The sequence below is a fragment of the Plutella xylostella genome, chromosome 6 (genome assembly GCF_932276165.1).
Source record: "Plutella xylostella chromosome 6, ilPluXylo3.1, whole genome shotgun sequence".
NCBI classification, from domain to species: Eukaryota; Metazoa; Arthropoda; class Insecta; order Lepidoptera; family Plutellidae; genus Plutella; species Plutella xylostella.
The window spans coordinates 5,426,418-5,440,974 of NC_063986.1; the positions used below are offsets into that span (position 1 = coordinate 5,426,418).

At 36.9% G+C, this 14,557-nt stretch overlaps 1 protein-coding gene across 5 annotated transcripts in view; it reads left to right on the forward strand.

The window, feature by feature from the left end:
• The window catches only part of LOC105384536 (diacylglycerol kinase theta), a 40,367-nt gene that overhangs the window by 640 nt on the left and 25,170 nt on the right, over nucleotides 1–14,557 (forward strand). The window lies entirely within an intron of this gene.

The window sequence follows — 14,557 nt, forward strand, 5'->3', positions numbered from 1 at the left end:
ATCGTGACCCCTGTCCCTTCTGCCATGCCTTTACTCTCCGCTTCAATTTAACTACTTATCTAATTATTTGCTATATTGAAAAGCTTTATATTATAATTAAAGGTTAGGTTAGGTTAGTAGTACAGGCACTCTACCGTCTTTTTTTTTCTCTCAAAAATACTGTAGCATTACGGATGAAATATATCCGAATATAACCAAATTAGGTTGAGTTTACATCGTATGCAAACATTAGTGTACCTACTTAGTATTTAGATTGGTGTAAGTTAGGAATTAATCCCCAAAACCCGCGCATTTTTTTTACTGCGCAGCTCAATGTCGACACTGATGAAATTTTGTGAGGACCGCCGTCACAGCACTTTGAGCCTACTAACCTGTACTAACGTTTAAATGTGATAGTTAAGTTACTACTACGATTATTTTACTAGTTGTAAAGAATTAACGTGTTTCTTAAACGCTTCTAAGTACCATTTATCACGTTGATGAATGTTATGTTTAGTGAGATCTTAGAGATCTACTTGTAGGTACAGAAAATTAAAATAATTATAATACCTACACCGCGCACCGTACTTAATTATTATATCATACGGGACTGACTATAAATATTTATCATCATCATCATCAAACCTGGCATGACAAGTAAGTAAGCAATTGTGGACGTACTTATACCGACACAAAATTTCTCTGCTGTTTAAAGGAATTTGTAAAAAATAGAATGCTCTACCTAAGTATACTGAAGTCACGTAAACAACAAAGTTTTATAGAGAAGCAGAAAAATACGAATATTAAAAGTTCAAACAAACGTCGTTTAGCCCCTTATCTAGTTTTGTATTATTAAGCCGAAATGGATTTAAAGAGAGAAGGAGTGCCCTTACGGCTAAATAACACCAAGAAACCTATAGAAAAAACTTTATGTAAGTAAAAAAGTTGAGTGTTTTTAGAGAAAAATGTTATGCCACGGATCTCTTTCCTGTGAAACCTACGTATATGTACTACACACACTATATATTAGAGGATTACTTTGTTGCCCGTCCGTTCGTCTGTCTGTCACCCTCTCTCGTGAACGCATGGAGATATAGAGTATCGATAAATACACATAATGTAGGGGAGAGTCTCTCTTTCTCCCTACAATACTTCAGGTTGGGTAGTTGTGGGAATTTTGAGTAAAAGATGTTCTTGTTATACGTATGTGCATTACGTGAATGCCAACGGTATTTTCATATTAGTCAGCATGTACGACGTACGACAAAAGTACACATAATATTTAAATCTGCGTTCTTTGACGCTTTAAAAAAATCCATATTTTTTCTGTCTAAAATGCAGTCATACTATATTTATGTTGCAAAGTATGAATAACGAACTGAACAGTTAATTTATTAAACTATCTACAGTATACTTCAATAAAATAATAGTTTATTTGAAATCATTATAGACAAAAAGTATACTTATTTTGTAACCATGTTTTTCAAACAAGGATTAATCCGTGAAAATGTATGTGTTATATGTATAAAAGTATGTTGTGGATCCGACCCGAAGCATTCTTGAGTTCTCCTGACCATAAAGTATCCATAACATTAGCAGCATTCATTCAGAAAGAGTGTCAGGGGGTTAACTCTCTTATGACGAAAAGCTAATAACTAAGGCCTTTATCTCGTTGTATAAAAAGTGCCGATTGCACGACAGCTTTTGTTCGTTATCGTTGTCGTCAGTATAGACTAGTATAGAGTAGCCCTCCTGCATCAGCTCCAGCTCGAGTGCTCCTGGACGGCAGTGGCGTCCTTACTCCCTCACCCATCCTTCTTCCTATTTCCTACAGAAATACTTTCTCTTAAGTTTCCAAAATACACTATTGAGTGCAAAAGTCATAAAAGTAAGGATCTCTACTTACTAAACGGTCTCGAACGCCAAAGGCGGAAAATTTTTGACCCTTACTAAATTACTATATTTTGGTATCTTCTCATAACATCCTAACATTTGCATATGTATTGTACAACTCTATGAACTTCGACTGAAACATTACACACTTATTCTTACGCAACTTTTCAAGGGGGAAAGGGATTTTCGGCAGTTTTACAGATGCATATAATATTATACTTGACAACCGGCCCAAAATGCATTGTAATGTAGAACGGTTGACCAACTATATCTACGTACATACAAAACATAAGTACTTTCAGATCGCACCTAATAAGCTTTTCCTATTAATGTGCTATAAACAATACCATTAACTTTCTTTCTTTCTTACAAACTATTCACAACTAATAATTAACTTAAACAAACATGTTTTATGTAACAATTTGCAAAGCTCTGCTCAACACAAAATTGACAGAGATACCTATATACATATATGTCGCAGGCATCTAGTTTAATCTCCTGTTTGATTGAACCGCTAGCCCGTTCATTGGATGACGCTATTCAGTTGTATGACTAGGCCGAACGTTGATTGTACAAGCGTCACAAAACGTCCAACTAGTTAGCGGACTTAAAATCAGTCAGGTGGTGAATAAAACAAATATGGCGTCTAACAGCGAACAGCTGACACAAAAAGCACTTGTATTGTTATTTTTTGCAAATAAATTAGCTTTAAAGTGCGTTATTTATGTTAAAATAGTGTGACAACATGGATTTACCTATTATTACACCGCCGGCGAATAGTTTCAAAGAAAAAAATGTGCTGAAACTGGATAATTATGAACAACAATATCAAGGTACGTTTATTGTTATTGTTTAGTTAATTTGTGAGATGAGAGCTTTGTAACATAGTCTTTTTGTTGACTCTTGTCTGGTCATGTTCATCCTAACCAGACATTACAAAGTTGCTATACTATATCTCATTTAATGACTTCGCTGAATAACGTTCAGTCAAGACGTTGGACGTTACAGTCAACCACTTGACGAGTTGTTCTTTAGTCATTCAACTGAGTAGCGTCATCCAATGAACGGGCTAGCGGTTCAATCAAACAGGACATTAAACCAGATGCCTGCGACATATATATATTAATTTTAGTTACAAGAAGGACAAAAATAACAATACATAAAAAAGAAAAACTGCTAACTTACTACGAAATCCCGTAGCAGCAAGCGTAGCAAGGTCTTCGTAGCACGCAGCGTAGCAACGTAGCTCGTAGCGTGCTACGACGCGGCGTAGGCGTACTATTGTCGTTGGATTTATTATTATTAAAGATGTTTCACAGTAAAATAGTTAATAATTATTTAAGAAGTATTAGCATCATCTCAATTAATAATGTAAGTTCACTAAATCATTCAGGGTGACTTTGGAGTCACTTACTTGCAGTAACTTATGTTTTTTGAACTCATCTAATCACTAAGTTTACGAAAAACTCAGTTTCGGAGCAATGCTCCACGCTAACCATTACGCTCTTCTATGCATTACATAATATTTATATCGATCTTATGATGTTCGTTTTTTGCTAAGCTATATCCCTCCAGCATCTTGTCCTTCCTAAGCTTGATCCACCACTGTCCTGCGTGATAGTGGGTACATATATCTAGAAACGTAACCGATCTAGATGTTCTTACAGATTTCAGGTTCCACTGCTCGCATCCCCATTATCCCTTTAAACTTTATATTTAAGTAAATAAATTAGATGGTGTAGGTAGACAAATAAAAGGTATCTACTTTTCACTCCGCCCACACAAGCTCAATAACTAAGTACATATCAGAGACGTCCTTTTATGTGAAAGCTTATTAATAAACTGTAACCAAACTGTAACAAACACCTCCCTCGAACACAATGCGCGTCAATCACCGCCCAGGGTGCACACTGCGCCGTAACGCCATACACACACAGTACATAATGGCATATAAATTCGCTCGACGCCCCACATTATGCCAACTGAGACGTGACAGCCACAGAGCCGGTTGACGTCGAGCATCTGTGTTCCAGTCGCGCACAATGCCACTATCAGCTAGTGTGGAGACAAAGCGCGTCCGCCGCCAAGTAATTGTGCAACTGGAACACCGCATTGTTCACTTGTTAGTTGGAGCTGCGCGCCGATAAGAGTGTGAACACGTGGAGCTTTGTGCCGCGAGCCTATTGTCTCTTGTTCTTATTGAAAGAAAATGTTGTCTTTGCTCGTCATGGAAGAGGCGGGTGTTGCTCGCTTGTAGCGGGATGCGTTCAGGAATGTTCGCTGCGGGACAATGGGAGGCTGGGAATTATTGATTTCAAAACGCTTTGTGTTTACCAACTTAACATCTACCTACTCTTATTTACGGAGTATCAGTGCCGGTTTTAGGACTACCAGCGCCCTGGGCGAGATTTCTACAGCGCCCCCTAACTGCAATTCAAACACATACGAAAAAAGGCGAAGGATACTAATGAAATAACCATTTATGAAAAGAAATAAACATTTATTTAAAAAAAACATTCACTTCGTAACTTAGCGTGGACCGCCTGATTACTGTTTGTCTGAGATCTAAATCTGAGGTTTTTTTAGGATGATACGGAGGGTTATTCCTATCATCAGAAAAATTATGAGCGTTGTCAATTTTTTTCGGACATTGCCCATTTAAGTCAAATAATGCACATTTGATTATTTTAATTAGTTTATTAAGGTTTTACTTATGCAAAAAAAATATTGAAATATGGCTAGTTATTTTTATTTTCGGTTTTAATCTGTATGATATGTATTTTGGCAAAAAATTAAAAAAAAAAAAATTATATATCTTAAAAATGGTTAAGTTTCGCATAATGCATTATAGGGTTCAATCGACTGGAAATGCCTTCCTCTATCACCTGCTGAAAGGATCAGGTCTACTTACCAATAACCCTGTATAAAGGCGGTCGCCCAACCGCGCCCTACCCTAAAGCCGGTACTGCGGAGTATCATAGCATCGTGGTACTGAGAAAATATGGCATAACGTGGATCGACTCGGTACCTCTGAACTGAATAGAGCCTTAGAAGTATCCATAAAGTTTAGGATATTATACTTACGCACATGATCATTATTTATTAGCGTTAGATTACACGCGGACTTGGATGTGCTTACTTATTATCTACAATCAAACCGAACCCCCCCAAACATTTTTAACAGAGGGAACGATTTTGAAAACTCTCATATTTTTTGAAAACTCTCATATTTTTTTAAAACTCTCATATTTTTATCTTTACTGTATTTTAGTCGGGGTCAAAAAACTAAGTTTAAGTACCTCTACTACACTGTGTATAGACCTACCTAATTATACACATAAAAGGTGCATGTATATAAATGTACTAAATTAATTAACCGTTTAATTACTATTGTACTAACGTAATTACTGATTGCCCCACTCACAATACAAACGGCTAGTATGTACTTAATGCTTTTAGCATGATCAAGCTCGTAGCTACTTTACGTTTATCACTCAATTTACTCACTTTAAGTCGTTCAAGTACATTCATAATTTTGCATGATTAGGTAAGTATAAGTAATGAATACCTATTATATGATGCATTCATTTTAAATGTCTATAGACATACTGTATAATTATCAACAATAATTCATTTAGCAGGCCGGACTTTTCTGAGCACATCCATGCCTGCTATACTCAACTATCATGTAAACGTACTTAACTATTAAACACAACATGCTTGCATGCTACAGTTAGGCAAACATGAATCAATTTGATCAGGAGCGCATGCGCGATCACTGTTTCCTGAGCTGACGAGGCACAGGTCACGTAGACCCAAGACTCGAGACCCACTACAGGTGAAGCAATAGTGAATCAAACACATTTACGAAGCTGAAAAAAGATTCCGTGACCCGGCCTTGCACCAAGGCTGACGGCGACGCGAAGAGAAATAGCCGAGCGGACTTCCGGATTGGTGGTTAACGTAAAAATTATCTAGTTTTTTTTTATAAAATACCTCTTGCAATGTCATCAATTGATAAATAAAAAATAAAACACAACAAATAATTCTGCAAACCGACTCTTCAATATATCAATAAACATACTTATAACGTAATTTACATTTTCTACACCATGTACTCATTCGTTAGGTAGATGTTTTAATTTATAAACACACCTACTTCCACAAATACTCATCTAAAGACGACTTTCAAAAATAGAATTTAATTTTCGAACAGCAATCCAAACATCGGGCAACAGTCTCTAGGCTAGCTAACGCCCGGCGCTTGTATGTAGGGCAACTGTGACGTCATGCGATGGTGACCCACTTACACCGCCATTGAGGTGATCGCGTCAATGGTGCCCCTCGCCCCGCGCACCCCGCGCACTCCCCGGCGACGCCTGATGCAACAGAAGAAGGCCAAAATCCCCTGAAATCCTCCCATATAAAAGCTATTTATAGCGACTGTATGCGAATGATGGGAGGAACACGGAAGGTCATCGCAGCCTTTGTTGTGTTGGATCTAGGATTATGACTGATCTTTCGAGGAAAAATAATATGTTTTTTGTGTACATGGGAAAGCCTGTTAAATAGAAATTCCTCGTGAAGATAAATTCCAAACCTTTTTTTGATATGAAATAGCTACCTAATCTTATGAGCTTATTATGACCGCACAAGGGAGTTTTACCAAAATATTGAGCATTAGACCGTGGAATGGAATTATAAAGTTATTATTGGTGTAGCATTCGGATACAACTTACTTTAAGCTACTTAGGTTCTTAGGATCTAGTACATTTGCCCCCATTGAAGATAATAAACAAAAATGTATGTAAAAGCTAAAGAAAACACAAGTACTTTACGTTCTAAAAATAAGCAGGAAGCTCATTACCATTCCGTGAGTATTTCTCAAGTTGCAATTAAAAAGGGTGTCATTTTGAGTAGAAAGCACTCTTGACTTGTTGACTCTAGGTGTCGCTGACTCGCTGCTGTACTGGGTTTCATATCAAATATTTATTTGTGCACAAAGCTCAAAGCTCCGCGTTACGTTTGCTCGACTATGCGCTTTATGTTTTACATACAGCTTTCTCGAATAAAAACTCTTTGTACAGCTTTTATTGAAATGTAAGTATGTACGATAGATATGAAAATTTAAGCTTTCAAATTACCAAATTAAATTCATACACCCATCATTTATGTTCCTAAATAGGTACTTATTTATAGCATACAAAATGACACATAAGTAATATTTTAAAATGGTGAAGTGTGCCAAGTGCAGTAAGCTAGTAGGTAAAAAAACACCTGGAGTGCAGTGCAACAAGTGCAGTAAGTGGTTACACGGCTCCTGTGCATCCCTAACCACTGAGCAATTGACCGCTCTGTCCCTAACGGATTCCGTCGACTGGAAGTGCCGTAGTTGCTCCTGCACGGCCGGGGGCAAACCAAAACGCATCTCGGTCATCCTACCAGACCGGGAGGATGAAGATTCTGAAGCTGAATGCCCCAACCTAGGAAGTCAAGAACGGTTACTGTATGAAATAAAACAAGAGGTTCGCGAGATGCGACAAACGGTTCGAGACATAATTCGCGATGAACTACAAAGTACCCTCAAGTTTTATTCTGACAAAATTGATGATTTCGGAGAAAGAATGCACGATCATGATTCTCGAATAAAGATTATGGAAAACCAACTTAAGAACGTCATAAATAAAAACACCAACCTAGAACTGAAAAACGAAGTCCTTGAGCAAAAAATCAACAGAATGGAGCAAGCACAGTTATGTAACAACGTCGTGATATGCGGTGTCCCTGAGGAAGAAAAAGACGCTAAAAAAGTTGCCATGCTGGTAAGCAAAGCGCTCCAACAAAATGCTGACGACATAATTAGCGTTCACCGGAAGAAAAAGCCCATCAAGCCAGGCGCCGCCCAAAATTCCCGCACCATTGCTGATGCGCCAATCGTAGTGACCTTGCGGGAAGGCTCCAGCGAGTCCTGGATACAGGCATCCAGGAGCAAGAGCATCAGTGCCAGGGAGCTCGGTGCCAGTAGCGACTCCAAGATATACGTGCGTGCCTCACTTAGCCCCAGCACAGCTTTTCTTCTATGGAAGGCCAAAACTGAATTGAAGGATAAATCTCTCTGTAAATACGTATGGTGCAAGGACGGCATGATAATGGTGCGAAAAACGGACGGAGATAAGAAAATATACTACGTGCGATCGGCGGCCGACATACAAACGATAAAAAAGGAGCTTAACAAGTGAGATGGCTGAAGTTAGGTATGTACTACACTCATATTATGCCTATCATCGATTGCTAGTCAATACTGACACTTAATTATCCTAAATGGACTGTCACGAACAAGGAATAACTGAAACTACACATAAAAGTTTTACAGAATTTTCATGCGAATTGAACCCACAGCTAAACAACCTATTATTATTACACGTTAATCTTCGATCGCTGATAAAGAATCACGCACAGCTAGAATACATTATCACAACAAGCCCATCAACCATCCACTTGATAGTGGTAACGGAGGCTAACGTATCTAATTTAACAAAAAACTTATTCGGATTTGAAAACTACACAATGTACACAGAATTACGAAGCAAGAAGAAAGGAGGTGGCATAATCTTGTACGTACATAACAGTGTTACTTTTCTAAAGCAAACAGTGAGTTCATATTATTTTGAGTGCTTATCTGGTGAAGTGATAACCACCGATGGTTATAAATCATACGTGTGTGCTATCTATCGGCCCCCAAAGACAAATGTGTGTAATTTTATTGGTGAACTCTCGAGGCTCTTATATAAATATCCTATGAACTCTAATTGTATAATTGTTGGTGATATGAATGTGGACATAATGGTAGCCAGCATCCAAGCAAGTTCCTATCTAAACCTTCTATCTGAACTAGGTTTTCTGTGTTGCATTAAACAATATACTAGAATTGAAACCACAGCAAAAGGCACATCCAAAACGTGCATTGATCATATCTTCTTACGCGATGTAACTGCGCGTTATCACACTATTCAATCAGCTGTTGTACGAAACGCATTAGCCGACCACTTTATAACCAGTCTCGCTATAAATTGTCATCGTAGGTCAAACCAAAATACTACAACAACCAAAATAGATAATAATAAGGTTAAGCAGGAGCTTGCTAAGGTTGACTGGAGCCCAGTATTTGATAGATATAGTCCAAATAGTATACTAGATTTTATAGTGCAGAAATTTGATGCTATATACGAAAAATGTACTTACACAAAGACAGTAAATGTTAAAAATAAGAATAATAATTGTAACTGGATTACTAACCAGCTTATAAAAATGTCAAGAAAAAAAAATGAACTCTTACAACTACATTTAAATGATACTACTAATAAGTATAACGAATTAATTTATAAAAGGTACAGAAATAAAACTAACAAACTGATGAACAAAACTAGAAATAACTATATTAAAAAAGAAATATGTGATAATTTTAAAAATCCAAAGAAAATGTGGGAAATTGTGAATAGGCTAACAGGTAGGGTGATAGCAGCTGTCGATGAAATGCTTCTGAACTCATTTAGACTTAAGGCAAAGGATTTATCCAATAAATTTGCTCATGACTTTGAAAGTAATGTCTTAAATGTACTTACTTCTTGTAGCGAGCCGCTGCTTGAAGAGAACTCATACATAAATACACCTTCCGTTTCTCTAAGAATTGGTAAAACAAATGAAGACGTAGTCTATAAAATTATAAAAAACATGAATGAGAGAAAGAGTCCAGGGATAGATAAGATTAGAGTCAAGGATTTGAAATACATCAGTAACAAAATATCTCCTGTACTAACCCACCTTATAAACCAATGCATATCTACTTCCACTTTTCCCGATAAGTTGAAAATTGGATTGATTAGACCAATACATAAAAAAGGTAGCTATACAGATACAAACTTCTACAGGCCCATTACGATTCTCTCTTGTATAGATAAAATAATAGAAAAATATTTCGGTAAAAAAATTAATGACTTCCTTTCTGGCAACGACATAATACACGAAAAACAATTTGGCTTTCAAAGAAAAAAAAGCACATCACAGCTGTTATCACAATTCACTGATGAGGTAAATGACCACCTAAATGATAGGAAACATGTATTAGCGGTCATGATTGACTTTAGTAAGGCATTTGATACGCTTAATTATAAAACGTTGTTTAAAAAAATGCAGCAGAATGGTATACAAGGCCCTGTGCTGGAATGGTTTAAGAACTACCACGAAAATAGATTTAGTACCGTCAACATCGCTGGTGAATTAAGTGAGCTGAAACCAGCACTGCAAGGAACAGCCCAAGGTTCGATTATCGGCCCAACAGAATATTTAATTTATGTCAACGACATGTGTAAAATATTTCAGCATGCCTCTGTGTACCAATTTGCTGACGATACCTGCTTAATAACAGCGCACAAAGACTTAGAAATAGCGCAGTGCAAAATGCAAAACGACTTTGACCTATTGTGTAAGTGGGCTCATGATGTTGGTTTATCGATAAATTACCAAAAAACCAAAATAATGCATATCCACTCGCCATATCTCAAAACTGCATCAACTCCGACGGTCATAGCCCACGAACACCACTGTATGCACTTATCACCTACCCACTGTGATTGTAAACGGCTTGATATCGTAAATGAGCTTACATATTTAGGTCTAAAAATTGATAACAAATTCACATGGGGCCCCCACGTGGAACACGTTTGTAATAAACTAAGAGCACTACTGGCCAAATTCAATATCCTAAAATATAAAATGCCGTATAAAACGCTGAGACTATTGTATATGTCATTAGCGGACTCAATAATTAACTATGGTATATCTAGCTATGGGAGAACGTTTAAAACAAATATCCAAAGCATATACAATATTCAACTACGAATGTTAAAATCCATAGTTCCATTGAAAGTTAAATATAAATACAAAAATAACTACAAAAAACTATTCCAATACTGCAGAGTCATAAATGTATTCGACAAGATTGATCTAGCAATTGTCAATGAATATCACGAAAAAATTAATCTATTACATAAAAAAGTAAGACCCAGTAACCTTCGTACTTTAATTAATACTCCTACCTACGAACTTTGTAAATGTAACAATGAATATGGTAGAAGATCTGCAAGATACATACTACCGCATACTTTAAATAAGCTCCCAAAGGAGACTCAAAATAATCTTGAACTTAGTAATAAAATACAAACAAAAAATATATTAAAACGTTATTTCATCAAAGAAAAGTACGGTCCGTGTGTGTCAGACAGATCTCCTACCGCTCCACCTCAACTAAACTAGATATTACTGCCTACTTCAACATGTTCCTCACTTTCTGTTATAAAAATGATGTATATGTATACCTATGTACCTACTTGTATACTGTCTGTGTACTTACATAAAAAAAACCTAACCTTGATGTCTAAATTAATTAAGTGTTCCTAGGTACTTGTACTTGTACTTACCTACTTATACATACATAAATGTTTATTTAAAACATTTATGTATGTATAATCCTTAGCTAAACTTACCGTATGTACCTGCATACACCTACCAACGTAATACTAACTTGCATGGTGTGTGTAGGTGCATAACTAGGTTGTTTTCTGGTATTGTTTTTGTTTTTTGCACTTAACGCTGCTACTGAAATAACTTTTTATAACTAAGTATAATGTTAATTTATAATTTTTTTTTACTTATACGCTGTTCTAGGGTAACAATCTAAGGCTATTATAATCTCACCTAGTAAGTAGATTAAGTCCTTGGATCTTGTAATTCAAAAATTACTTATTTTCTTGAAATAAACAGTTTAAATTTTAATTTTTAATTTTTTTTTTTAAGTAGACCTTAATTCAAGCCAATAACAATAATTACATAACACCAATTTATTCCTTACGACACCAGTAAAATGCTATAGCTAGCGTGTAGGTCAAAGATCGTTTACAATGATCTATTTATAAATATGTTACACAGAAATAACGAGGCAGTATTCCTGAAGTACTAAACCGAAATAAACTCACTGAATATCATGTGGTTGCGGTACTATTTTTGTCGATCTAACTTGACTTGAGCTTGGGTGACATATTTGATTATGATTAGTCATCGATTGACATGCTCCAATTAATTAATGAAGATTATAGGTAATGAGGTAGCAGCGCAGCGTGTCGAGCAAATACATACATATTACATACATATTATATCCTGGCTATTCCTGATGTCCCTCAATGCATGATCAAGAAGGACAAAGGGCTTAGGGAATACTATTCCATCTGGCTCAATCTCGGGCTCACTCCCGTATCATGTCAAAATAATTGAACACAAAAACCCATACATCTATTTGGTAAAAAAGTATTTATTTAGTACCTGAGGTATCTGTGACAGTGGGTGTGTCACACAAAAAATGCTCTAATAAAATGAAATATCGTAACAGATCGATGACGTCACAATCTCGCACTCCCACGTCACAGCGTGACCTATTTAAATTTATTACTAACACAAAACGTATATTTAACGCTTACATAAAACATTTAAAAATAGCTATTATTATAGATGTATTTTCTATTCATTATGTAGGTAATTAAGGAACATATTTTTAGTAACTATACTATGGGGCACCCTTTTATCCTGCCTGACCATGAATAATTATTATAAAAAAATCGTACTCTATATAAGGAAATAATCATAATTATACGATGTGCAATGTGCAGCATTCCCTTTGCCCTATATCATTCATGCAAGTATGCCGTGAGGGGTGCATGGCCTGTGGAACGAGGTCGGGCGAGATCTGTGTCAGTCCTGACGTCACGATCCGTGGCGGCCCTGGTCCATCTTGCACACTTCGCGTACCTCTGGCAACGCTGAACATTGTTGCAGAAGTATGGAGGCTTTGCGTTCAGCTTAGGCTCGCTATAGCATTTTTTTTTGTACTGGAAATAAAAAAGGGGTTTAGTACTGAGTGTTATTAATTTTGGAAAAATTGTCAACGCTCTCTCAATACTGTCTTTGGATTAAGTTTCGCTGTTACAATAGTATAATGGAAAGTTTACGTATACACAAATAGAGGTACTTATAAACCTTAGAAAATATAAAATTATAGGTGGCTGTGGATGGTATTAGTAATTAGTTATAAATTTATCAATCAAAATCAAATTAGTTATATAAATAGTTCACTATGTAAAAATTGTGAGGATGTAAGGAGATTTCTATGAAAAACATAAGTAATTATTTCTATGAAAATTATTTCATTTATAAGCACTTTTAGGTATGTGAAATGAAATCCACACTGCTTGTTATTAAATTTTGTACTAATATGTATGTAAAATTTTGTTAAAGAGGGGAGATTTTGTTAGAGAGGGGGTGAAGAGTGGTCTGTATGGAAAACACTAAACCGCCTCCGGGCTGGCATTGCCTGGACGAAGGACAATTTAAGGCGATGGGATATGCTCCCAGCCAATACCAGCACTCTATGCAGTTGCGGAAGCCTCCAGACAACGTCACACTTTATAGAGTGTCCTAATGCCCCAAAGTGCAGTCAAGGAGACCTTATGAAGGCCAATGATCTCGCAATAAGAATAGCAAAAAACTGGAGGAAGTTAGCTTAGTGCATTTACACGATAGAAGAAGTTAAAGAGGATTGAAAGAGGAAACGATTTCCATGTGGATTCATGAAACAGGCACAACATGCTACCGCCCCACTTGGCAAATACAGCAAACATCCAGTTACAAATACGAATAGCCAAGTGTGGTGCCAGCATTAGTCCCGCTGGAGTGTAGTGGGCGCGCGCGCACGATATATTTCCGTCCCGGCACGTTCACGTTGTGTTTACGTTCCGCTCCAGCCAGTTCCGGCTCACAACTATAGTGTTAACTACACTTTACTACACTATTCGCTCGTTAAAACACTGTTTGTATGGGTATACGGATCTAAGAAGCGCTTAACACTTTTGAAGTAGCAGGTACGGCAATTTCACAGGTGGATTTTTGGTTTTATGTCTACGTCTACCTACTTAAGTAGTTTAATTCCTATGGGTATCAAATTCGCAAAAAATCTTTCATATCAGTAGAGATTTAGAAGAATCAAACTGCTGACGGTTAAGTTATACATATACTTAACCGTTTCTTAATTTTCATTTTGACAACATAAATGTAGACGATATTAAAATCTTTTCATTAAAAATGTACCTATTACTTATTTAAAAACATACTTACGTCTTTACTTAGAGCCAATCTATCTGATAAGTAAAATTGTTACCAGCTGCATCATCAGGAATCAGGAAACAGTGACTTACTTCGATGCGTTCAGCGGTTCTAAATTCATGTGTAATACTGGCGATGGGAACTATGATTACCTAAACAGCCGATATTCCCAAAAGGGGATAGCGACGGTGCGGGTGGCTAAGTCAAATTCGAATGTGGAAGGCGGCCTGCGATTGGCCCGCGCCAGTGACGTCAATGCCGACCTCCCGGCGCGCCCGCCCCGCCCCGCGCGCCCCGCACACCCCGCCGAAGGCCGCGACGGCCGCTCCTGAAAAATAATCACGATTTCGGAACTGACCGATTTTGTTTGTTGTTTTTTCTTTTTAATGATAATGGCCAGTATTATCGGTGTAAGTTTGCATTATTAATATTGGGCTATTGATTATATTATTAAATATGAAGCGGTATGGTATCGCTT